This window comes from Nipponia nippon, unplaced genomic scaffold, assembly GCF_047370975.1.
Source record: "Nipponia nippon isolate SJK-2023a ecotype South Korea unplaced genomic scaffold, ASM4737097v1 scaffold_1, whole genome shotgun sequence".
In the NCBI taxonomy this organism is placed as follows: domain Eukaryota; kingdom Metazoa; phylum Chordata; class Aves; order Pelecaniformes; family Threskiornithidae; genus Nipponia; species Nipponia nippon.
In genome coordinates, this window is record NW_028262290.1 from 124,929,086 (window position 1) to 124,956,391 (window position 27,306).

The 27,306-nt window shown below is 42.2% G+C and overlaps 1 protein-coding gene across 2 annotated transcripts in view; it reads right to left on the minus strand.

Moving 5' to 3' along the window:
- The window catches only part of RARB (retinoic acid receptor beta), a 336,849-nt gene extending 325,019 nt beyond the window's left edge, over window positions 1-11,830 (minus strand). Inside the window, exons 1-2 of one of the 2 annotated variants that reach the window (XM_087771085.1) lie at window positions 11,789-11,830; window positions 448-542 (exon numbers count right to left, since the gene is read on the minus strand). The gene's annotated coding sequence lies outside the window, so the exon portion shown is untranslated. Of the gene's footprint in view, window positions 1-447; window positions 543-10,759; window positions 10,796-11,788 lie in introns of those variants that run through there. The other variant, XM_087771093.1, reaches the window with a different exon arrangement.
- Between the last annotated feature and the right edge of the window lie 15,476 nt (window positions 11,831-27,306).

The window sequence follows — 27,306 nt, forward strand, 5'->3', positions numbered from 1 at the left end:
AACGAGAAATGGGAATTTGTGTTCATTTCTACACGCGCCTACTATTTCCAGCAACACTCCCAATTGCTAAATGTGTATTATTTCAACTTTATCTACCAAAAACATATTTTATCACGGTAGTTCAACTGTGATTCCAATTAGATTTTCAAAGAGATCAGTTAAAAGGAGAACAAACCAACAGGGGGGCACTTTTCACTTTTAAAGTGCTTACCTGACACAGCCTGCATCAGTATTTTCCCTGTAAGTGCTCTATTCATTAACTTTTCACTACATTTTCAAAGTGACTCCACTCTTTTGGATTTCCCTTTCTCTATGGCTGATAGCCTGCTGTCATGGACCATGCAACTCTGAAGGAAGAAACGTACCAGAGACTGCCATGCAAAGGAGAGGGCACTAATTAAAGTCTTCGTTTCCTTCAGGGGATTCTGTGAGTGTATTTTAACTTACCCCTGTAACTGTACCTTTGCTCCTGAGAACTGAAGGCAAGTCAGAGGGAGCTTGACACCAGGGTAATCTTCATGGACCTAAGCCAGCTTGACATCCTGGAAGAAAAAGGGGAAAGAGCAGTTACAAAGTGAAGTTTTGAAGGAATAAGGCAAACATACTAATCAGAACAACGATACTCAGGGCAAAATCAGGGAAGATCTTAATGCTATCTCCAATATCCACAAATGAGAAATCAAAACCAGAGTATTGCTTCACTTAAGTCTCTGAATGCAGGTATCTCAGGTTTGTGACATGCTTCCTTTCTTCCTCTTCCCACTGAACACCCGTGTCCTCAGTTCCAGCTCAAGGAAGAAGTAGGTGCCCATGCCAAAATTCCCTGTGAGCACCCAAGGGAATTCCAGGGCCAGTCAACTGCGTCTGCACCAACACTGAGCACATGCAACTAACTTCCCCCAGTTTCCTCAACTTAACTTTGGAAAAAGAAATAAAAAAAGCTCAAATACCTTTGCAGCTGAACCATCAACACAAGAAAATTCTACCCTCTTTTTAAAAAAGGGAAATGTGATTTCAATAACATGACCTCTACCAAGCCTTTTGATCCAACTAGACACTGTTTCTGTCAACCCACTCCTGCCCAACAAGAAAAGCAGGACAATAGAGAAAGAAGTCAAGAGAGAAAGGGGGGGGGGGGGGGGGGGGGGAGAGAAAAAAGAAAAAAGGAATTGTTCTGTACTGCCCTTTTTCATCTTCCACAGAGAATTGCCTGGTCTCAGACAGACTCAACCACAGTGCAGAAACTGCAGCCACAAAAGACAATTTGTATTTCTCTCTCACATCAGCAGCACTACAAAACAATGAGTGTTGAACTAACAAAGTGCTCTGCCTGTCCAGCCCTTAGTACTCGTAATATTACTTTGAAAACACTTCTCTACTGGCTTCCCAAATCAGGAAATGCTCTAAATCAAAGAAATACACTTAAAATTGGTTCTAAAATACAACCAAAAAAAACCCAGACTGATTTTGTATAAAACAGCAGATCTATCAGCAAAGCTATTTCTGTATCGCAATCTTGTTAGAACCAGCAGAGCTGCTCCCATATTTCTGATCCGAATCTAGTGATATTTGGTCTTCTTATGTTTCCTCAACAACAAATCATGCATTTCAGCTTTCATTTAAAAATTAAAGAAATCATATTTCCCTTTTATATGTGTACAATGCCAGAAAACACATCCTGAGTATGATTTAAATACACAGAGCAGCTAAAAGGGATTCAAAATTGCTAATATCTCCTGATTACTAAGTCACTCTCAAGTCCTTTTGGAAGACTGACTTAAAAGTTGAAAAGCTTGAATCTCAATGCTAATATTTATATAGATATATATATGTATATTAAAGAATATTAAAGACAAAAGCAGGACTCAAGGAAGATAAGAGCCAGAGCAAAAAGCTGCAGCTTCCCTTCCCTGTTAGGAATACAAGACAGCCCATCTCCTGCCCGACACCCTTTTGAGCAACAGCCTGCTCTCCTTAATGTGCCTCCTCGATTCCCACCCTGTGGTCTGTACAGGTAGGCAGCCCCTGCAGAGAAAAGCCACTGAAGTCTATGCATCCTACAGAGCGCCGACAGCAATCATTCAAGCTTTTATACAAGCCCATTGTACCGCTGCAGAAAGGCCACACTCAATCTGGCCCACAGAGAAAATACAGCAGCCTAGATTGATAGTACCTACTTACACTGCTGCAGGTTACACATACATACTGTCCCTGACAGCCTTTCTGAAAAGCTGAACAAGAGTCTTAACTTTTAAGCCTGAATCACAGCTAACATTTAACTCAAGAACTGGTGAAAGCCATTTAACGTCATTTGCAAAAAAGCAAAAACATAATTGTTTTTGGGGGGAGCAGGGGGGGCTACTGTGGATACATTCCTCCCTCCTTCTCCCACAAGTAAGCATGTATACACAGAGACATATAGGATAATAAATAAACTCGTTCTCCGCTACTGGATTTTCAAATCTGGACATATAGTCATCAATATATAAAGTTCATGTTATTTCAGTGAGACACTGCTTGAATGAATAATGCTGGAGGAATTATAATTCACATAACATCGATTACTTAGTCATCACTAACTTGAGGAAAAACTGAAGTCTTAAGGCCAAACCCGTGGGGATTTCTGGTGGTCATTATGACCTCACACAGAGGCCCAAGACAAGAAGTGCTGATATTTTGTCTGCCTTAGCACAAAGTTAGGTCTGAGAAATGTGAAAGGACTCTGAGAAAAACAGCACATCTTATATTCAAGCTGTATATTACAAAACACGAACGGTCAAACATGATGCCACAACTAACAACGGTGAGCCACTCCATCAACAAAGAGTACTGTCATCACATCAGGCCCAAAGGACGTGTCAACAATCAATCTTAGAGAGCTTCATTAGTCACTCTACCAAAAAAAAAAAAAAGGCACTTTTTTATTACATCAGCTTATAACAGCCATTTTGAATTTACTATGTGTTAGATACCTTCCCAGACTTGTGAAGAACTCACCTACACTAACCACAGCCAAGTCTAGGAAAGACTACCACTTGAAATGCCTTACATTTATTTGTCAGAGCTATTCTCAACACATGGCAGCAAGACAGCGACTAGTCATGGCAGCAGCACGGTGCAGAAGCACTTTGCCCCACAGACAGTTTAAACGTGTTCCTTTTGCACGTGCTCTTTACAAAATAATTTGTATTCTAAATTATGTTGGCCATGAGTGCTACACAAAGGGCTCCTCTGATCCCACAACCAAATCTCTCTTCCCTTCTAAGAGTCTAATTAAAAAGAATATTTAGCATAACTTCTATGATACTTATCTTCTCTGTGGAAAATCTTCTTACAGAATCAGAAAAATTTAGGCTGGAAAGGAGCTCTAGAGGCCATGTCCTCCAATTCCCAGTCAAAGCAGTGCTGATTTCAAAGTTAGATCAAGTTGTTCAGAGTCTTGTCCAGTCAAGTTTTTAAATCTCCAAGGGCAAATCCCACAACCTCCAGAGACCACTGGTCAGAGCTTAACCATTTGCATTGTTAATTTTTTTTTCCTTATGCCCAGTCAGAATTTCACCATTTCAATGTGTGATGACTGCACCTCATCCTTTCTCTGTATACTCCAGAGAAGAGCATCCCTCTCTGCTCTGTAACAGCCCATCGGGATATGGAAGGTAGCAATTCACCTTCATCTTCTATTCTGCAGGCTGGGAAAACCCATATACCTCAGCATCTCCATGTATGCCGTGTGCTCCAGCCCCCAACCATCTGAGCAGCCCTCCTGTGGGCTCTCTCCAGTTTGTCCCTACCTTTCTTGCACTGGGGGACGAAGACTGGACACGCCATTATTCCAGGGACAGCTTCGTCAAGAGCAATAGTCACCCCCCTCAACCAGGTGGCCATGCTCTTGCTAATACAGCTCAGCATGCCATTCGTCTCCATTGCTGCAAGAGCACACTGCTGACTCTGATTCAAAGTTGATTTTTAATCACTATATACTTTTATTTCTACAATACCCCTATCCTAAGAATAAGGGGTTAGAAGAAAGCGATATGGGTGGACGCCAAATATAGAATCATAGAATCATAGAACCGTTAAAGTTGGAAAAAACCCTTAAGATCATCAAGTCCAACCATTAACCTAGCACTGCCAAGTCCACCACTAAACCATGTCCTCAAGCACCACGGCTACCCGCCTTTTAAATACCTCCAGGGATGGGGACTCAACCAATTCCCTGGGCAGCCTGTTCCAATGCCTGACTACCCTTTCGGTGAAGAAGTTTTTCCTAATATCCAACCTAAACTTCCCCTAGCGCAGCTTGAGGCCATTTCATCTTGTCCTATCACTCGTTACTAGGGAGAAGAGACTGACCCCCACCTCGCTACAACCTCCTTTCAGGTAGTTGTGGAGAGCAATAAGGTCTCCCCTCAGCCTCCTCTTCTCTGGGCTAAACAGCCCAGTTCCCTCAGCCGCTCCTCATAAGACTTGTGCTCTAGACCCTTCACCAGCTTCGTTGCCCTCCTCTGGACACACTCCAGCACCTCAATGTCCTTGTAGTGAGGGGCCCAAAACTGAACACAGTACTCAAGGTGCGGCCTCACCAGTGCTGAGTACAGGGGCACTATCACCTCCCTGGTCCTGCTGGCCACACTATTCCTGATACAGGCCAGGATGCCATTGGCCTTCTTGGCCACCTGAGCACACTGCTGGCTCATGTTCAGGCGGCTGTCAACCAACACCCCCAGGTCCTTTTCAGCCAGGCAGCTCTCCAGCCACTCTTCCCCAAGCCTGTAGCATTGCATGGGGCTGTTGTGACCCAAGTGCAGGACCCGGCACTTAGCCTTGTTGAACCTCATACAGTCAGCCCCAGCCCATCGATCCAGCCTGTCCAGGTCCCTCTGTAGGGCCTTCCTACCCTCTAGCAGATCGACACTTCCACCCAACTTGGTGTCATCTGCAAACTTACTGAGGGTGCACTCAATCCCCTCATCCAGATCATTGATGAAGATGTTGAACAGGACCGGCCCAGCACTGAGCCCTGGGGAACGCCACTTGTGACCAGCTGCCAACTGGATTTGGCTCCATTCACCACCACTCTCTGGGCTCGGCCGTCCAGCCAGTTTTTAACCCAGCGCAGAGTGCACCCATCCAAGTCGTGAGCAGCCAGCTTCTCCAGGAGAATGCTGTGGGAGACAGTGTCAAAGGCCTTACTAAAGTCCAAGTAGACAACATCCACAGCCTTCCCCTCATCCACTAAACGGGTCACCTTGTCATAGAAGGAGACCAGGTTAATGAAGCAGGACCTCCCTTTCATAAATCCATGCTGGCTGAGCCTGATCCCCCGGTTGTCCCGCACATGCCGTGTAATGGCACTCAAGATGATGTGCTCCATGACCTTTCCCGGCACCAAGGTCAGGCTGACAGGCCTGTAGTTCCCTGGATCCTCCTTCCAACCCTTCTTGTAGATGGGTGTCACATTTGCTAACTTCCAGTCAGCTAGGACCTCCCCGGTTGACCAGGACTGCTGATAAATGATGGAGAGTGGCTTGGCAAGCTTCCTCTGCCAGCTCCCTCAGTATCCTTGGGTGGATCCCATCTGGCCCCATGGACTTGTGAGCATCCAGGTGGAGGAGCACGTCGGTGACTGCCACCTCTTCGACAACCGGGGCTTCATTCTGCATCCTATCTCTATCTCCCAGCTCAGGGGCCTGAAAACCCCGAGGATGACTAGCTTGACTATTACAGACTGAGGCAAAGAAGGCATTAAGTACCTCAGCCTTCTCCTCATCCTTCGTGGCAATGTTATCCATTGAGCAGTGATATCCCTTGAGCAATACTATAATATAAACAAGAAGCTAATATTGTAGCTAATGTTCTTTGTGAAAAACTTGCAAAGAAAAGAAGCAGGGCATGATCTTACGGAGGTCAACACAGATTTTGCATGAGAAAGGATGGCAATAACCCATATCTTAAGAAGCAGTTAACTTAACTTGCAGATCAGCACAGGAAACCTGAAAAGTACTCTGTTTCTTTTTCCAATGAATTTTTAAATGGAAATATTTTAGCTAAAGTATTAATATCTACCAATGGCTGAAACAAGGTGGCTGCTCCAAATTAAAACTCCTTAAACTATTTATGAAAATGCAACAAAGCCTTTCACGTATTTCCCCTAGATCATACAGCACTGCTATATGGGTCCCCTGACATACAGGGCAGCACCAGCTACCTTACTTTCTTATCTCAAAGCAAGTTCTTCTGAGGACGACCTCACAGGAGCAGCACAAAGGATTCCACAGGAGAATGCACTGCTTCATGAGTGGCATCCCAGATCACCTAAACACACATCACTCTGGAACAGCTTTTTTTTTTTTTTTTTACACTGACCAAACAAAGAAATATCTACAAAGAAAATTGAACGTGGTTTAGAATGTGGCTATATAACTTCCTACAGTTGACCCCAGAAAAAATAAAAGACATATGATCTGTAACTTCCTTTGACTTTTCTTTGAACTCTAGATGGAAAGCTTTAAAGAGCAGGATTTTCTTATTAGCTATTTCTAAGATTTTCGCTAAATTAAATTTCCAAATAGTATCTAGTGCTAAAATATTTGTATGTACCAATATCGTGGGCTAAAACACCCTCTCAAAGAAAAACAATTTCTAATCATTTTGAGACAGGGTGTACTGCATTACTTTGATGAAATGAGCAGTACATGCCACTCACTTGACAGCGTTAATTCCAAAGCATTTGCAGAGAATCTAGACATAGGTCAAAACAGATACAAGAGGAAGGAGATGTGAGAAAAGGAAGATGTGTTACCTGTACTGAGAGCAATCTTCCTTGCCCAGCAGTGCAAAGCATGCCCTTGCAGGGGGTGAATCAGGTTTCATTCAGCGATCCAAGGAAGGCAGCTTTCTATACAGCCTCATAGGATGCTCCCCATATGCAAGAATGGGTTTAATAAAGATTCAATTTATCATTTATTTAAAGCTTGTCTTCTATTACTTTGCTACATATTGCTGCCGCAGGGAGCAGCCTTTTCATATCTGCCTAGATAAGAGCTAAAACCTCCAGAATCATGACTGCCAAATACTCCACAACAATCAGCAGCCCCGGACTTTAAGATTATGCTGTGCAAGTCCAAAACCTGCCCTCTTAGCAGGTGCAGAAGTTTCACCCAAGAGCACAAAATACGTTTTAACACAGAGAAATAGAGATGGAAATATTTATACACACACACACACGTGTATATTCATTTCTGTACACTGCATAGGAAAAGTAAGCAGAATTCCGCATATTACAGACACAACCAAAGTAAATAAGCCTTCAGCAATTTAATAACAGTAACGGACATAGGTGCCTGGAATATTTCGCATCCATGAGAGAAATGCCATGGCAAACGCACCAGAGCTGTTGCATGGTGGTAGTGCCAACGGCACCTCTCCAGTGAGCCTGCTGCAGCTCTGGAAACGCACGTGCTCCCAGCCCCACGCTGCCGTCCATCAACTCCCCATGCCAGCCTACTAAATAGGAGACAAGCTGCAGCACCGCACGAGAAGTAAGAGGGAGAAACAGAGACTCTCCCAGGAGAAGCCCCTCTGCCTGTACCCAGCACAAACGGACACATCGGCATGGGATTCAACTCAGGTCTGAATTTTTACACGTGACTTGCAAGGGTTTTGCCATCACTTGTCTAATAAGAAGGACAAAACCCACTCTATGTGCAAAGCTTTTAAACACCTCCAAGACTGGCACTTTTACTTCTCCAGGTTTAGGGTTGGTTTTTTTTTTCCCCTTCATCCTATCCTCTCCATTTAGCTTACATGGAGACCACCTCCAGAGTGCTGCGCTAATTAGCAACAGCTTGCACTCTATATTAAAAACAAAAATAGCCAAAAAAATCTAGTGACAAGGGAAACTGAATGAGCTCATATGCATTTCATCATTTCATTAATATTGGCATATTTTAACTGTATCCAAGTAATTTTAATTCTGATCTGATCAGCAGATTTGCCATAATTGCTGAAAAATAAAGTCATAAATTAGACTTGTGATGCAGTCTCACTATAGAGCCATACAGACTCGCTATACAGCGCTACAAAAACATATATGGCTGTACTCAAAGCTGACAATAAGCTCACTGTGTCAGGATGTAAGAAAGAGGTGAACAGTAGAGGAAAGTTACGCTGGTGTAGAAAATAAATCCAAAACCTCCAAAGTATTGCTTCAACAAACTAAATAAATATTTAATAAAATGAAGTTCTTCTTGCTTTAACTAACATGAGTAGCTCCTAAAAAAAAAGTATTCCTTATAGGTAAATGTCCATTCTACAAATTCTCTACACTTTCTTGTATTTCATAACTGTTTGGCTTTTTCCCAGTGGGCTAAATTCTGCATTTTTTATGTCTGTACTTCCCACATGTTCAGCATTTTCCAATCTGTCTACCTTGAACACGAACTAAACTACAGATTACAGAGAATAAAAAGTTAAATGACTCTTCAACTCTTAAAGACTTCCCAGTGTTGTAGCAAATGGAATACTGCACATTGCTTTGAAGGAGAGAAATATGATTTAACTGACATTTCAGCAGTATCTTGGGACTCAAAGATCATCTCCTATAATACTGAATATTTAATTAGAACGCAAACTACAAAGAAGCAAAATCTGACATTTTTTTTTCCAGTATCTTGCCCAAGCTTTAAAAATAGTTTGCACTTACAATATGCATTATAACAGACTCCATTATTATAACGAAGATCAGCTAAGCTATGTTAGGGAATTTCAGCAACTACTGTCTCCTAATACATAAACAAGGAGAGAGTAAACGATATTGAAAGACAACAGATTTAATGCAGATAACTTACAGAGTTCAATGCTACAAGATACAGTACTGAAACAGCAGGTTATCAAACAGGCAAGAACATATTAACGCTTCACGTGTCAAGTAACTGTCAGCTGACAAGGGATAGAAGAAACTTCCACCATAACAAAAAGCACACCGTAAATGCTCACAACAGTTGGATGACACTGGTCGGACTTTGTATTGCATCCCACTGAGAAGTGGCAGCTTTTTAAATCGTTGCTGATAACACACACTAGGAGAATCACGCCCTGGGGTGCAAAGTAGTGGAAAATTAGATCTTTTTCTTGAAAAATACTCGTTTCACACAAGAAATACAAGTATTAGCAGAGATCTGGCTGAACCTGCTTGCAACTCTGATTTTACATGTGTAAACCCACAGAAGTCAAGGGGGACTTTGTTTATACTACATACCTCTCCTACCATATCCATATAGACAGAAGTGTGAAAATGGATGATCCCTTTCAGGCACATCTGGCTCAAACTCCTACTGTATACACGTGTGGGCACCTCCTAACTAGCTGTTTGCTAGAATAACTCATTTTATTCTACAGAAACATGGATATGTGAGAATATTGAGCCTTCTACACCTTGCCCACACTAGAGACCCATTACCCCTGAAACGAGCTAGTATCCTTGCATCAATAAAACACTTTTACTACAGATACAGACAAAACTACTTCAGCAGAAAGCCAAAAAGGCATACTGGTGAAGCAGCCCTCGGTGGTGTCACTCCTTCTATCTGGAGAGAACCTGATTTTCACGTGTAACAGAGATGCTTTATCATACCGCTGTTGGGGTGAATTAGCCTGAAAATGCACGTGGACTGCAAGACCCCTCAGCTCTGCAAGAAGGTGCAGAAGAGAATCAGACAAGATACAAGGTACCCCAAAGTTTGATCATCTGCTTCGGAGCCAAGCACACTTAGTCACAGACCCGGGTTGAGGCAGATCCTGTATTGGTAACCACTCTCATTTACTAATACTGTAACACTACTATACAAGGACAAATCCTGCAACCCTTCATCTGGCAAAATGTATTTTGCTGGAAGCTTACCCACATAAAAAGCTGAGGATCAACCTTCTCTGATCATTAAATCAGACACAGACAGATGCTGACACATCAAGCTCTTACCCAGGGCTTGGTTCATAAAGGAAAGATTTAATTAATATTTTAAATCAAAAACAGCTTTCTTGGTTAAAAACAAAACAAAACACACACCAACTCTCGATGCTTTTATTTTAAGAGCAATGTTTTTTCAGTTTTGCTTCCAAGTCTTCCCAAATGACATAACCAGAACTGCAAACAAGTGATGTCCACATAGCAACTTCTACCACAATGACACAATTGGTCTAAATTTACATTGACACCACTTTACCTTAATTCTGCTTCTCCCACATGCACAGGCTCTTGCACTAGGTATTCAATTCCTCCAGTTAACTGTAGCGTCATATATAATTAACCTATGCTTGCTAAACTTCCTCATGGGAACTCTTTCGAAGGTAAGAGCTACAGAGCGGTCTCAGTGAATTTCCTTTCTTTGGGCTGTTGCTGTACTGTCCTTGTGGGCATTCTTTGGATCCAGCACAGTCCTTGGACAATAATATTTTGTGTTGCTCCATTAAATATTTTCTTTTTGGAATCCATGCTATTATTTCCTATCTTTCTTCAAAGTATGAAGTAAGACTGCTTTGTGGATTAAATATATGGCCAATGATTTTAGCCCTCCGGATTCATGTTACACACAGCTTGCTAAAACGCTACTAAGCACATCTCTGCCAAAGGCATAATCTCAACTCTACAAAACCCAGCAAAATTCCACCGCAGAATCAAATGACCAAACTGTCACTCTAAATACAAACAAAAACGTACCACTGGAAAAGATCAAAATTGCATAAACAGCATTCACATTACCTCCTTCCATCAGAGCCTGCAACGCACAGAGACACGGCACTGAACCTTCACGTTGTAGGCGTTAAACATATAGCCCATACCCTCACGGGCAGCGGGAGGGACCCGGCAGCCCCTGGCACAGCCAGCAGCGCTCCCCCAGAAGCAACCCCTGCTCCTGCTCCAGCCCCGGCGCCGACCGCCACCGAGCCCGGACAACATCCCCCAGCACGGCAAGGAGGGGCGGTAGTTCTGCGACTGGATTTCACTCCCAAAAGGAGCAAAAGAGCCGCCCCTGCACGCCTACCCGGCCATTCACCCAGTTATTTAAGTAAATAACTATTCAACACGCACAAAGATGAAGTAAGTAGCCGGCGAAAAGAAATCTAATGTACACCGCGGCGCTCTCTGCACAGGAATTTCATTCAGCAAAGCGCCGCGCCGCTGAGATTCCGCTGCCACGCTCTGAACCACTTTTTACAGCAAGCGCTGCCCAGACTCATTAGCTTTTTTTAAGCAAATCTGTAAACATCAAGTATTTTTTTTTTTTTTTTCCGCCAGAATAACTACTCATTTCTGCAAACAACGGCCAACAGGGCAGCAAGGGAGAGCTCGGCAGCAGCAGAGGGGGTCATTTTGCCCCGGCTCTGGGCTGTCAGGGTCCCGAGCACAGTTTAGCGCTTCCGATGCGCGACTTTATATCATCAAATCACTCCCCGGCGGCGCCCGGGGTGCGCTTTTGTCTGCGAGGGGGAAGCAGTGAAGCACCCGGGCACTAACGCGACATTACAGCCGCTAACGGGGTAAAGACGAAAATAATGACGGCCCCGCCAGCCCCGCGTCCCGCTCCGCGCCCGCCCGCCCGGAGTTGGGCCGGGGCACAGCGGCGGGCAGGGGCGGCGGGCTCCGCGGGGGGAGGCGCCGCGCCGGCTGGCCGGGGCTGTGAGGGGGCAGCCGGCAGCGCGCCCCGCTCCCCTCCCCGCTCGCCCCCCCGCCGGACGCGGCGCGCCGGGAGGGGAGCCCTCCCCAGAGCCGCCGCCAGCCCCGCTTTACCTCCGCAGCCGCCCGCTCCCGCCGCCGCCCCGCCAGTGCAGCCGGTAGCGGCGGCGGCGGCCCCGGACCCCCCGCCCTGCCCCGCCCCCTGGCGGGGCCGCCGGGGGCGCGCGCGCCCCCTTGCCGCGCGGAGATGGGGGCGGGGGGGGCGCGCGGAGCCCTTCCCGCTCGCGCGGGGTGGGGGGAGCGGGGGGAAGGGACCCCTCCGCCATTTTGCCCCCTCCGAAGCCCGGCGGGGGCTCCGCGGCGTGGGCAGGTGTGGGGCGGGGAGGGGGGCACGGCGGCCCCCGGGGCTCCCCCCCGCCCTGGACGCTGTCAGCCGCCTCCCAAATCGAGTAGGAAGGCGGCCCCGCCGGGTCAGAGGAGTCGTTCGTTCCCGTACCCCATTCTGCCCGGGGCAGGGGCACGGGGCGGGCTTCGCCCCCTCCCGCCACCCCCTCACCGTGCGAACCGGAGCCGCAGCCACAGCAGTACTCCTTTATTTCCACTGCTCTGCTCGCTGCCTCTAGATAAAGTTTTTCCCTCAGCAAGCTCCCAGGCTGGCCTCGCTAGCCCCGCGCTGAGCGCCTTCGGGGCCGCAGTGCCTCTTCCTGCCCTGATGACAGGGCCGCAGTGACTCTCTGCCTTCTGCAGGCCTTTGGGCCCAAGGGGTGGCTCCGGCAGCCCGCAGTCCCAAATGTTAGAGTTCCTGGTAGGGAAGAAATCCCAAAAGAGAGAGAAGAGGTGTGACGATGCTCAGGTCGGGATGGACAGTCGGCTGCAAGCTTTCCATCCTGGCAACTTGGCGGCCGATGGGGCCTTCAGCCTCCTCAGCTGCCGCTCATTGCAGCTTAGTGACTGCAAAGTCTTTCAGAGATAAAAACGGGCAAAAATACACTATATTCAGATTTTTGACAGCTGTAATGAGCTCAAGAAAGAATTATGTAAACATTATTAACTGTAATAAACACATGTCAGCATTAGGCAGTCTTGTGTAGAAATGTTGGTAAAAGCCATGGCGAACGTTTTATTCATAATGTCTTTTTAACTTTATGTAGCTGGTGTAATAGGCCCTGTGCTTTGCTGTTGCCTCGACGGAAAATCATTACCCAGTAATAGATGAGCCAGTTTGGAAGGAGAGCCACTGGGATACTGCACACTTTCATTCATAGATGCTACGTATTAGAGGAAGTAGCAGGAGGCCTGCCAACTTTCCCAATTTAATTATTAAGCTGTCAGTTCCTGACTCCTTGTTTCAACTTCCTGAGGCAACATCTGGCTGTAATAACAAAAATAAATAAATAACATAAAATTTGATCATTCACTCAGCAGCATTCTATTTGCAATGTCCTTTTTACTGCAACTTCTATGAAAAACTCAATACGGGGGATCTGGACCCGGCATCTCTCTGAACTACCCGAAAGTAAGGACGAGAATAGTTTCGGCTGTGATCCTCAAGGCAAAGCTGTGCAGAAGGCTGTATCATGTTTGAGCCTTTTTTCAACAAGTCTGGTGGTGTGCGTTTTAATCTTCCTAATCATTCTTTTATTCAGAAGAACACCAGTGTTTTTTTCACTGCATGAAGCTGAATGATATGACGTTGGGAGATAAAAAAAATGAAATCTTTTGCTAGCCAAGAATTTTTGCATTTTCATCAAACGTTGCTTCAAAAGGGTAATGGTGGTTTCAGGAAAAAAAAAAAGGCATAAAGGATATCAGATTTAAATGCTACCAAATGTGAGCGAAACACTGAAGAGAAGCTTTAAAATATCTATGACTGCATCTTCACGTGTTCTCTGGGTCTGTTTCATATGATGTGACAGCTTCAGCTCACAAGTCGTTATTGCAGTGGCTTTTGGAACTGCATGCCTCTTTTTTTTTCATACCCTCGCTCAAATACACGCACACGCTTACGAAAATATGTGTCTATATATGCACACATGCACACTGAGAGACAAATAGAGAGTGACTCAGCTCTGCGTTCTACTTGCTTAATCAGTTTCCAAAGCCCCAGCACTGCTCTCTTATTTAAAATGCCTAAAGTCACCTTTCCCACATTGCTTATTTCACTGCCGTGGGTGCGGAGCCTTTGACAAAGCCAGACCATCTACGTCGCCTCAGCTGGGCTCCTCCTCCTTGGGTCACGCTCTCCTACATGCCTATCTGAAGGTCAGGAGGTCAGCCCCTCCATTAATCACATGGCAGCTTGGACTTCAGCGCTGACTCTGCACACGAGGCCTAGGGAATCCTAGAAGACCTTTCTTCCTGGTGGTCGCTTGGAGCTAAGGAAGGAGATCGAGGTCTGGAGGCAGAGGTCCTACAAGCCCAAAGTGCGATGAGACGGTATCAGTAATGCTGTGGGGTGACCACCATCGCCCATCAACGGCATTCTGCAGAGCACGACACTTTGGTCTCTCCTGTGCTATGGACCGATAGGAGGTGTAGCAACTGCAGTGGTAAGTACGAGTTGGGCATGTATGGCAGCAGCGCCTAATTCAGTACCTCCAAGTGTGACTCTTTCCCTTAGTGCTCCCAGAGAAAGCACTCCTTCTGGTTTTCCCATTCTGTTAATTCTCTCACCCTTCCATTAAGAAGTTAGGTGTAGAGATCAGAAGAGTCTGAAGTCAATGTTGCTGTCGTTTGCGCTCCTGTCAGAGGTTTGACATTAGGTCCTTTTTTTTTATTCCTCAGAAGTTTCTTTCCTCTTGTAGCTTGGAGGAACTTCTGGAACGTTTTATTGATTTCTTAGCTGCACTTCACTGGAACTCCTCATAATTCCTGGCTTCTTAAGGCTCACTGGGTACTTTTTCTTTTATATCCTCTGGTTCAAGCAGCAGAAAGGCTAACTATCCTGTTAAGTAGGACAGACTTTCTTAAATCATCGAAAGAACTCTGGATAATCCTTTCATACCTGTCTCCCATCTTCAAGTGAAATGACTATGCCTCTTAAGTCCTCATAGGAGGGGATTGAATACTTTATATAAATTCTATTCAAGATTCTCTTGTTTTCCCTACAGTTCATGAAAGATCAGTCAGACTCTTCCTTTAGACTGTAAAGAAGAAAGAAAATAGAGCGCGGAGAGAGTGTTGAAAGTGGATTTTCTGGTCAAATTCTGTTTATCGTTTTTTCTACCATTAGCCAATTTCCAGGCATATGGCTCAGATTTATTTTTAGAAAAATCACTGGGGATTTAAAAAAAAACCATCAAAACAAAACATTTCACAATGCTCTGGACCAAAGCAATGTTTCTGAGACAGCAGCGAAGACTACACTGAGTTCCTGTGACCAGATGCATCTTTGAAAACTTTTGCGTAGTCTCTTGCTATAGGAAGTAGAGTTTGTACTGTAGGAAGGAGAATAGGAAGTAGAGTTTGTACTGTAGGAAGGAGAATTTGTACTTGTGTACGTTAAGGAGTCTATCATCAATTTCCCTACCTTTTGCTCAGGAGAGCCCTTGACAACTTCTGTACATATATGAATTCAGCAGTAAAGAGGAAACTATGCAAAAAATGAGCAAATTGTTTAATGAAAAGATGGTTGAAGAACAATTTAACACAGAGAATTTCACAATCTGCTGGTGAAGGTCAATAACATGATGGATAAGACTACAACAGATGTATTTATATATTTACAAATGTGAAAGCAGAAATTAGGGTTGTCTTAAAAGTAGCAGCTGTTAATTGCCAGCCTCGCATACAGACACACACTGGGAGAGACTGCTAATTAACTGAATGAAAAACTAGAGGAGTTTCTGCTCCAAGTTACTTGCCGAGGACCTAAGAGGTCAGGCGAGAGACTCTGATTCCCAGGTGGATCCCAAGCTGGATAACATTTGTTGGCTATATGGAGGCAATGATGTCTATCTGAAAAAGAATTGCCTATGCAGAAGGAAGCTTTGCCAGGGAAAGTAGGATGTGCTGATCCACTAGGGCGAGCATCAGCAGCTATTAGAACAAACGACATAAAGAGCCTCCCAGATATCTGTTATTGTATGATCTGGAGACATCAGCTCATATAAAACTGCAAAATGCTTGAGACTCAGAATCTAAAATTACTTTCCTGAATGAAAAGCATCATGTGCTGAAAGGAAGAAAAAACATCCTGCAGGACTTGAAACATCAGCCAGCAGACGAGACAAATCCAGAATCCTACTGAGCTTGGGGGGATTTCTGCACACTTAAATGAACATTTGTTGCAACAGCCAGCACTCACCTAAGGACATGATATAAATCCCAAGGTATTAATAATAACAACTCAATCCCTAGCAATATTCTTTTTTTTTTTTTTTTTTTTTTTTTTCTACAAGATGCTGGTAAGAAGGAACATGGAGTCTGTGGACAGGGTTTAGAGCACAAATTTTGTCTCTGCCATGCTTACTAGGTAACAGAGATGATATTTTACCTCTGGAGATGAGAAATAAAGCGGTGGTGCAATCAGACCATCATGCAATAATAACTGATGGTGGCAGCTGAGATTATAGGAGCATCTGCAGCTACAAATATTCAGCTGGGACTCCTTTAGGCTTCTGTGCATCAGCTGGTCTTCTATTATCTCCTTGGGAATTGAACTAAGCTACACATGGGTGCCATGACTTCTGAATGCTTGATAAAGGAAGTAAAAAATAAAGCTAATGAAAAATCCAACCAGTATAATTGATATTGTAAAACCTCCTCTACTGACATCAGTAATGACTTAACAAGGGCATGCATAAAAGACAAAGAAGGAAGGCATTAGAAGAGCTAACCCATTTGTTACCTGAGAGTTTTCTTCAATGATAATGAGAAGATTGGGAGAGATAATTAGGTGCATTGTGTTTAAAGAACTGCTCCAGGAGGTTGTGAGATTGTCCCCAGGATGGATTGGCAGGGAGTAGCATGTAGCAAGTGTACTGATAAGACAATATGAAGAACATGGGAGGACCGTTCAGTGGGAGTGAAAAAGGTTGTAAAGCTCTTCAAGGGGTTAGGATGTAAAATTGCAGAAAGCAATGTCAATATGCAAGAAATCATATCACCTTGGCATATAATAACTGATAATGAACTGGAACCTTAATTACAGAAAAAAATTGTACAGGGCAGAAAAATTCCTGTAAATGTGGAGGTAAATAAAAAAAGAGATCTGGCTAAAGTACTGCAGACTTAGCTAATACAGGAAAACTTGATTTGGATGGAGAAAAACCAAAAAGTTACGGAAAGACAGGTGTCTAAATCAAGCTGTGTTTGTATTTCTGGATTTGCCCCATACTTGGATTACACTGCCTACTACTTTACAAAGCACCACCAAGAAGGGTTTTCCAGAAATAACGAGCAGAAATAAGTTTTGCTGATAGTATGCAACAGCAAAGTATGCTTCTCAAATGGATTTGGTAGCCCAGCCACTAAGGGATGAAAGACTGGGGACAGTTGCACATACACTGATGAAACATAGCGTTGCAGTTTGGCCCCACAAGCTGCGTGTTCTGGCAGAGGAATCCAAATAGCTGTTATAAGTCAAAGCTTTAGACATCTTCAGACAAGTATGAACTAGTGTCTATCCTGCAAGTAATGGAAGGGATGTACCGTAAATCACATCGGTGATCCATGCTTAGAGTTCTGATCAGAGCAGAACAACAAATCTGTGTTACAAAGGTCCCTGTGTCATCTTTTTATGTAATGCCACTCAGCCCTCAACAATCCAATACTGTTCTGATAAAATTATTTTTGGATTCATGCTTCCTGAGAAACTTTCATGTTTATCAAAAACTGGCAAGGACCTTTGCAACTGCAGAGGTGCCAGATGCAAAAGACTTTTATGTCAGTGACCTGGGACAATATTTCAAAAGATGGACCAATACACGAGTCAGATGTGAGCATGCCAAACACAGGATAACAACAACAACAACAACAACAACAGAGAGTAATCTGTCCATCTAAGAAAAAAACAGGTGCAACTATGCAACTAAATAGTGGAAGACTGGATCTGGACGAGGACTTAAAAAAAGCTGAAGTTTTCAGCATAGGATGTGCCCAACTAATGGGCCTGGCCCATGAGTTATGGACTCTGTATTCCTCCATAATTTTAGTCCATCTAAAAGCAGAGCCCTGGGAATGACTACAGCATTGAAAATCTTTGCAGATGGTGGGTTCCCTGCTTTTCTAGGAGTTTCTATGATACTGAAACTTGTGTCACTAGTTAGAATTCTTGTAAAACAGAGAAAAAGCCATAATAATCAGTGCAAGCAGCCATAGGGGTATGTGTGTCTTTATAAATGTGTCTTAATAAATGTGTCATTTTTTAATATACATACATTTTTAATATATATATATAAAATACAGAAAAGTCAAGTCCTACCAGCACATGTAGAAGTTCTTATTTGCAGTGTCTCAACATGCTTCTCCCTGGCTTTACTTCCTGCGTTCAGCCTCTAGGGCAGATGTTCAATCCTGCAATTACTTTTGAAATGACATTCCTATAACCTAACTCCTTAAGTGAATAGTGTTGAGTACAGTATGGAAGGATATTTTTAGGTGACTTATTTTAACAGTTACTTTTTACTGTCTTTTACAAGTTGATTGCTGCATGGATGCACGTAGTGCACCTACCTTCCCTAGGAGCTTACGGGTTAGCAAGAAATATTTCATGTAATAGAGAATCAAGAGTGGTAATTGAACCCATATTCTATTGTCCTCCAATATATCCTTGGATACGCTATAAGTGGGTGGCATTGGTTGAAGAAAAGATTAAGCAGATGCTCCACTGGTAAACATACTGTAGATCCATTGCTGCTGCAAGTTATTCTTTAATCCGAGAATCTGCTCCAGGTTTGTAAGCAGTCCTGCAGACACTGCTGAGTGACGGGGCAGGATTCATGGGCCGAAACATAGGTTTCAAGTCTCCTTCTGGAGAGGTATCTGGTGATTAAGAAAGATACCCTAGGGCATCTCATAATGGCACCCAACACCTATGGCGCTGCAAGCCTTTAACGTCCCTAACTTGGAGGCAATTTTACACCGAGCATCTAGACGCTTTCTGGCCATCTTTTCAGAGGATCACATTGAATCTTAAGTATTTCATTCATTTATGCCTATTTGGAAATAATTATCTCCAAAACAATACAAACAAGTAAGCAAACAAACAAGAATACCACTAGGGTGTCTGTAATTGAGACCTTAGACATAATTGTTTACTTACGGAGGATAAAACATAGCTATTTGTCTATGTTAACCTTTGACTACTTTCTTAGTCACATGGAACAGCTTATTAAAAAAAGAAAGGGTGATGTAGAGGAGTAACAGGTACTCCGAGGAGGTTTGCAAAACCACGCTGTCGCTGTTTCATTCAACCCAATGAGGTCAGAGTCTTCTAATTAAATTCAGTGAGTTTTACATCAAGCCTTCTGTCTGCATTCTTGGTTGTCATAAACATGGTTGATATTTGTTATTATTTATGCTGTAGTACTTTTCCAAGTGTGTTTGGGTTTGTGCAAATACAGGAAGAAACAGACTTATTGCTATGGGGATAAAATGTGCCTTCCTAACTCAGGAAAATATCCCTCTGGCAGCTAGGCTTGGTACGTGTTACCGAGTTTCATCCATTGCTCATATCTGACTGTAATTTGCTGTGGAGCGTTCTGCTATAGCTTTTTATAAGGAATAATATGAAAATTGTATGGAATCATATTGAGGAGTGAAAATAAAGGGGGAGGGAGTGGGCAGCACCTCCACAGCCTCAGCTGGAAGAGGCAACCCACCTCTCCCGGCTGGCGGGGGCCGGTGCGCTGAGAGCTCCCTCTTCCGTTGCAGATAGCTTTCATCGCCGGGCATGTTCTCGTTTTAACCCAAACATCTGGTTCCCTCCGAGATTTTGTCATTGCCCTACTTAACTGACATTTCCATTTTAAATGAACGTTATTCCGTTGTGTTCTTTTACTGCTTATTATTGTTTTGCACGGTGGCATTGCTTGGGCTTTCCATTGACTAATGCAGAAATCAGTACCTCTTCTACAGAAAAAAATCTGAATAAGCTGAAAGCTAATAATACAATCATCATCAAGGCACCATTTAAATTAAACTGAAAAAAGAAAAAACAGGAATGCACAACATACCAGCCTTCTCTCTTTATGTCCAGTTGTGATGTAAGTACCATTGGCATTTATGATCTGAGTGAAGTTTTGTTTAAAATGTCATCAGCTTTTGTAAACATGGACAATACTTCCTGGAATTATTTATACGCATGAGATGATTATTTTTTAGTTGAAGAATTTATTTACTTCTTTCATTTCAATATGCTCACAAGGTGAGTCTGAAACTGGTTTATCTGACAAGGTCCAAGCACAAGCATGAACTTGCAGTGCTTTGCTTCCAAATATAATAATTTCGATAAGAACAATTTATGTTGGAAGTTGTGTTACTGTGTCCCATTAATCTGCCTTCTTCTGTGGCATTACGTCCTTCTCCTTTTCCACTAACTGACTGGCTCATCTACTTAAGTCTTTGGGGAAAGAACAGTCATTTGCTAAATGCTTTTACAGCCCGTAGCAGAGGAGGGTCCTGACCTGGCTGGTCTTTGGCCTTAGAATATTTCAAAGGAATTTGTTATTTATTATTCTTGTGTGTAATATATTATGGAAAATTTCCATTGCTTTCATGTTTTATCAAAGGTTATTTTTTATCTCACTTAAATATGTCTTAGTTGCCCTCAGAGTGTCAGGTTTACAGTACAGGAGCTTCTGCAATACAGTCATGATGTAGATTACATAGAATAATGGTTGTGTTACAGTAAGACTCGAGGAAATAGTGTGACATTTTGAAGTCTTGCAGTGGCAGCACTGGTGACATACCACGATGACATTTTCCCTTTGTTTGGACTCTGCTGGGTAGCAAACATCTGAAACAAAAATCCTCTGTGTATCTATAGGCAGTTACAGTACTATCGGCAGTGCATGCTCCTCTGACTTTCCTTCGTTCAACTCTGACCAAGGATGAGTGAGCACCATTTTGAATACGAAGGCACTTCAATTTTCATGCTTATTCAATCCTTATTCAATCCTGAGCCTCTGCTGAGACTATGCTAGTAAAAGTGCCACATGTAAAAATGGCTTTATGATATGCATTTGTCCTTAGAAAGTCCAGCTGCAGCAGTAACTGATGTGTCTGCATAAAGCATATTTGTGTGTGTGAGAGACAGTACGTATGTGTTTTCAGGGAGATTCACACAAAATAACATGTACAGACAAGTTATTTGAATATTTGTCCCTTTGCATTGGTAAATTCAGGTCTATGCAACCAGCAATTTCTCTGCTTTCCCACAGTGTGTTTTAGTCTAAGCAGCCACAAAATTCTCTGAGCACTCAGATGACCAAATCGCTTCAGGACTGTAAGAGCTCAAGGCAGCTCCACTGTCTTGTATTTTTATATCTACAAATTAATGGGAAATGCTGTCTTTTTCATTTAGTAGTATTGTCTTCTCCATTTGGATTTATTCTACATCAGAGAAAATGTCTTTGGAATTTCTTATTGGCAATGTGCTGAGAAAAAAAAATGGTAAGATTTCAGAAGTTTATATCCTAAATTTCCAGGCAGGAAGGCAGGCAATATAGCAGTCATGAGTCTTTCGGGGAACAGATCTTGACCACGCTGGATATTTAAGGTTTCATTGCACCTAAAAAAAAAAAAACATAAAGAAGAACTAAAAAGAACTCCTCCTCCTTTTCAAGTTTCACATCTTAATTTACAACTGTGAAAGTCACTTTTAGCTCAGTTTTCTTCACATATAAAGCTGACATGGCCGTACTATCCTTTTTGCCAGTCCTCCTTCCACGTTAATTTTTGAATCCAGTGACCATCTTCAATTAAATTTGTCAGAAGTCTCAAAGATGTAAGTCGTCACAAGTTTTATGAACTTCATGCCCAGGTGGAGGACAGAGACTTTGCTGGTGCTGCCACCGAGGGAAGGAAAGTCAGCCCACGTGGGATCTCGTGTTTGGCAGTACACGTGCCCACTACCTGGCCAAACAGCCAGCAAATGCCAGCCTGTCCTTGCAGAATTTTCTTCACCTGGCAGCATAAATAAAGTGTAGATGGGGGGCACAGAAGGGAGCTGATGGTCTGGTGGATACATCAGGGAGGTTTTGTAGGAGGTGAGCTAATGATCTGAAAAGAATAAGAGGATTTTGTGGTGGAATGCAGTAAGATCAGGGAGAGGCAACTACAGGTACAACAGCGGAGGGATTTGTGTAAGAGGAAGCTAAGCTAGCGGGGGTGGTTTTGGAGAAGATGTGGGACACAAGTTTATAGGAAGCAAGGCTGCCTTAGTACTGTTGTTACAACCTGCTTACTGTAAATGTAATTGCTTGTAGACAACAGAAGACAATAATTGTAAATTACAAAATGTAATGCATAAACTGTAGTTTATATATAATATGAGACAATATCTTCCTTGTTAACAGGCTTGAAGTTTAATGCCTTACTAGATTATCATGCCAATAACGAAGTTCCGTTATTTAAAAGAGATACATTATGGGAAAAACAATCATAGCAGCAGTATTCAAGTAGTTATCCACGCTGCAGTTTTCCCATATTTCCAAGCTGTTAGTTGTTTTAAAAGAAGCTATAATTACATTAAATACTTCCCAGTGTTCAAAAACTGGAATTGCTTGGCTTTCCACTAGGTTATTATCCTGCAGTAAACATGGGTGGGGTGTTCAGTGTAATCACAAACAAAAAAGCAAATGGCCTGGTCAGCACTATCATCTCATTAAAATGATGACCACACAGCAGAAAACACTGAAAAACAATTCACTTTTATATTAACAACTATTGAAGTATATTAATTTACCTGTAACTCTACACCAACGGTATAAATTTAGGCAGTGCACCTAGATTTTCCTTTCTCTAGCTCAAGATAAGCACTTTGTCTCATAAAAAGTAACTGATTTTACCAATGGGACTAGATCCCTTTACCAGTAAAATACTGGCAGCTCTAAGGAAGAAGACACTATGTTCAGACCTATGAGACCCTGTATAGGTACAGTATTGTCACAGAACAATATCTGACTCTCCATTCCCTCTACCCCATCTTGCTTGTTGGTTTGCTTATCTAAGTAACATCATATTTGCCAATGGAATCCAAAAGAAGAAAGTAACCTCAAAGGTAGGAAAGCTGTGGTCAACAGCAACTAAATGTTTTGACCACTGGAAATCCAAGATGCACAGGTCCAGACTAAAATGGAGAATTTCCATCTCCAGTGTCATTTCTGTGGAAATATGCTCCAGCCAATGCTGGTGATTTACCAGAATGTTAGGAAGAAAAGTTAGATGAGCGAGTGAGCACCTGACAAGGAGTCTAGGTATATGACAGAAAGTTTTCCCCATCCTAGGATCCCCAGGGATCCAAGAAGTTACAACAAGGCCGTTAATCTCTTTCTTACTCAGAAGACAGTAGTGAATATTTAGGGATATTCTCGCTGGATACCAGCCCACAGGCTCCCTCTGGAAACCAGCTGCTGTAAGAAAATGAGGGTATTCATAAAAATAGCTAAGGAGAGAGCAGGAAGATCAGGGCAGTCAATCACAACAACAGATAGAAACAGAAACAAATGTCATGGAGGATTGGAAAATACTCCTTTCCTCTGTGTGCAATGGTGCTAGCATGAGAAAAGTAGGTGAACAAGTAATAGATGTAAGAACAAACATATCTGGGAAGAAAGAGCCACTGCCTTTAAACCCTGTGCTCATTTTTTCTTCTGTAGTCTTAATATGAGAGCAATAAAAATGACATTGCACAGACAATGCAGGTAATATTTTCCTAGAATACATTAGTGTAGAATTTGTGTTCATAGCTGCCTAACTGATGACAAAGCTTTGTTTTGTCTGTGTTAAGAAAAGGCTGTTATAAGTTAGGGAACTTGCTGGATCATAAAGAAATATACTTTATGGTTAGACAGAAAATACCATCTTGTAGAGGAACATCTCATACCCCTTTGATTCTCAGAATACAGCCTTGGACTGGGCCTTGTGCAAAGAAATAAATTCAAAGCATTTTCTAGTCACCAAGATACGGATGTATTAGAATTGGAGGTACAAATTCATTCATTTTGGTATACGTCTGTGGAGCCAAAGTGAGGTAGGCTTACAGCAATATTCAGCAAAGCTCATGTTAAAAACCCCTTTTTATCAGTGACCTTTCCTTTAGAATTTCTGTGATAACACTTGGGGATATCACATTAAGTTTCTTAGTATAAAATGGAGCACTGAACAGACTTTTAGAAAGATTATGGTGCTGGAGGGATATTTAATGGTGAAATCACTTACTGTAGTACTCATTTCTGAGAGCAAAGGTCTGAAGTGAAATGAATTTGGTGATCTTAGATTAGTCCTTGGTGGGCAGAGGTCCATGTCTGAAGTCAGCTACATGTATAATTAGGTATAATTTCTACATCTGTTCAATAGAGGTTAATTGAACTATCATAATAATTGAATTCCAGTACTTCTGATTTTTCTATTCAAAGTGTTCCTGTGAGATCAGAGCCAAGTATTCATCATCTAACACATTTGTAGGAAATTCTTGTTGCATTTGGTATTTGGTTTGTGGGTTAATACAGGGCATTGGCATTTTTCAAACATCTGAGCACAAATACGCATTCAATCTTCCAAAATAAACAGGCAAAAGAAAAAGCAAAATACATGCTACATGTACATAGATTCTACACTGAGAATTCCTCATAACTTATAGAAACAGTCAAAAGCAGAGAGGTTACCAACTGACAAAGCAGGAAAGATCTAATAATCTTGCCCATGTATTCTGCAAGAATTTCACTCTTCTTGTGGTGGTGTTTTAGATTCAGGTTGTATTGTAAGTACTCAGTAAGCAAACACTGTGCATTAATTTTGAGCTTGGAAAAACACTGCATTATTTTCTTTCTACAGTCACAGGTGTGCAAACATATGACAAAAGCATATGCATGAATGCCATGTATATTTACTCTTCTGTGTATGCAAGCAGTTACACACATTTTACAAGGCTACTGCTCACTCATTCAGAATACTAACAGGTTTTTCTTTTACCGCTTCCTTAAGAGAAAAAACGTAGACAGGCACTGTGATGAACTGCATCCAATTATACATTCACCTGGGATCCAACATTATTGGATTATTCTTGGCTCACTACACTTGTCAGACCCACTCTTTAAATTTTTAAGGAAACAACGTTTGCTGTTCATTTGCTGAGTTTAGCATTTGTGAAGAATACAGACTTTTGATATCGAAGTTCTCTGTGCATTGAAATAGGCAAGCTACTGAGTAAGTTTTTTCAGATAATACATAGGAAAGGCATTTTCCGTTCCCATATAACTGTAGGCTTCTCAGCTAGGACTGCCTACAGGCGTGTCAGCAATGGGCAGGGAGTGCAATTTCACCAGAACTTAATAATAAGACAGCTTATTAAAAATAATAAAAATTAAAAATATTCCATCTGAAAAAAAAATATTGGAAATACTGCCATATTGTCTCAAGGGCTTTATGAATGTTAAGCTTGAGTAACCCTGATCAGTCAGCTCACTGGGCTACTTCTCTCATGGTGCACAGGTTTGATATTAGCAGTGTCTTGCTTTGACGTAGCATAGGAGTTATGGGAGTTACTGTCTCTCTGGGGAGTCCAGCTCATAGTGGGAAATAGAGGCAAGGCACAAATATATCACAATTACTAAATTACCATTTTAATTTTTTATTTCATTCATCCTTTCCAACTATTGAACTGTTTGCTTCTAAATGATTTCTTTTTAAAATGATTTTCCTTTTTTGAAAGTGCAAGTTTCTGAAGAAAGTTTGGTTATCATCAATCCATTTTACTTTGAACTACAAAACAATTTTTCTGAAGAAAGTCTTATTACCAACCTATTAGAAACAGGACTGGTGTTACTAACTGATTTAACACGAGTCTGTAACTAGTCATCTCATAAGCTTTTAGACTCAGGCTGGTGGGACTGAATCCAGTGGTGTTCCTGTTTGAACAAGCGGAGTCAAGCGTAGCGCAAAGTTTCAACAGTGCAGAGAATGCAGGACTGATCCCTATGAACACACTTAACATTTTTTGCAACTCAATCCCATAAACCAGTTTTAGTGATGCAATGAAGTTCACTGTCTGCTAAGTCATTGTGAATCATAAAGTCCCCATTTGTGTCGTATAAATCAACATAACTATTCAACAATTAAATCTACAATGAATATATTTTTTAAATTACCAAGCATTATGTTTCATTTTACAAGCTTGCACATGCATTCTTTATAGCTTACTGTCATGTAATGCTTTATAAATGATACTTGATAAACAACAGCTGTATAATCTTAGAAATATTCATCAAGAGGCACATGTATCCATGGTAAATCACTTTTGACTTGTACAATGCTGGTGGCTGGCATATAATCTTCTAACTGCTTGCATGGGGAACATAATAGGACATGGCACTATGCTTCTGAGAGACCAAAATACATTCAGAAAACATACTTGGGTATCAGTTGCAAGCAAGAATGAAAAACGTTTGTCAAGTGCACAGTTCCTAAGTGTAAATCTCATAGTAGATGCTATATTTGTGGGACACCACTATGCGTATTTTGCATACTGTTTATTTTTAAATTGGACTTGATTACACTAATTTTCACAGTTTATTAGCACTGAAAACTAAAGCTTACTGAAGATGTGGTATTAGGGATTGGGTTTGCTCTCCCATAAGCTAAAACAAGCTGCAACTGCTGTATTTCTCTCAGCTGTTAGAGTTCTGCTAATTCCCTAGATTATGTCATAGTTTATTTCCTATCTGCTATACACGTTTCAGCTTTCAGCAAAGTTCTTGTGAGGCAGAATATAGAATAAGAGGGTTCGGCTGTTCTTTCAGATGCTTCTGTACAACTTCTGCAGAGCCAGATACCATAGTTCCTATGTCACCGTCAGGATTGGGGAGGAACAGAGAAGGAGAGAAAGGCATTGTTCACATGCTGATCGCAACCCCGTACTGTGGCTGTTACACAGTACTTGGACTAACGAATTGAAGTGCACTGTGATTGCTACCTTTGGGCTCCTTGCTGAATTGAATTGCTCATTAAAGCAACCTCACCTCTGTTTTACTGAGACCGTGCAGTTTATATTTAACATTTACACTATACAGTTACAAGTATTATTCAAGAAGCACCACTACTTATCCTTTTTTTAGGAACTTCTGAGAAAGCCAAAATCTGAGGTACAAACTGTATCTACTCCACTCACACAGTAATTTCCATGACACGGGTTATGATGGGTTTTTTTAAATCGCAGATAGGATTACCCTCACCTAATCACGTAAAACACACCAAATATAAATCCCTCAGCTAGGCTTCCTCTAATACCCAATGAAGAAACAGACCAATTAATTGAGTCCAATTAATCCCATCCTAAATAGTACTCAAGAAAAGTGGATGAACCTCCCCATGGACAGGTCTATCCCTCTCTGTAAACTCTAGAGGCAGCCTAAAAGGCTTCCTTAGAGTAGAAACATACTTTTTATAGGGTAGTGTGAAGTGGAACGACT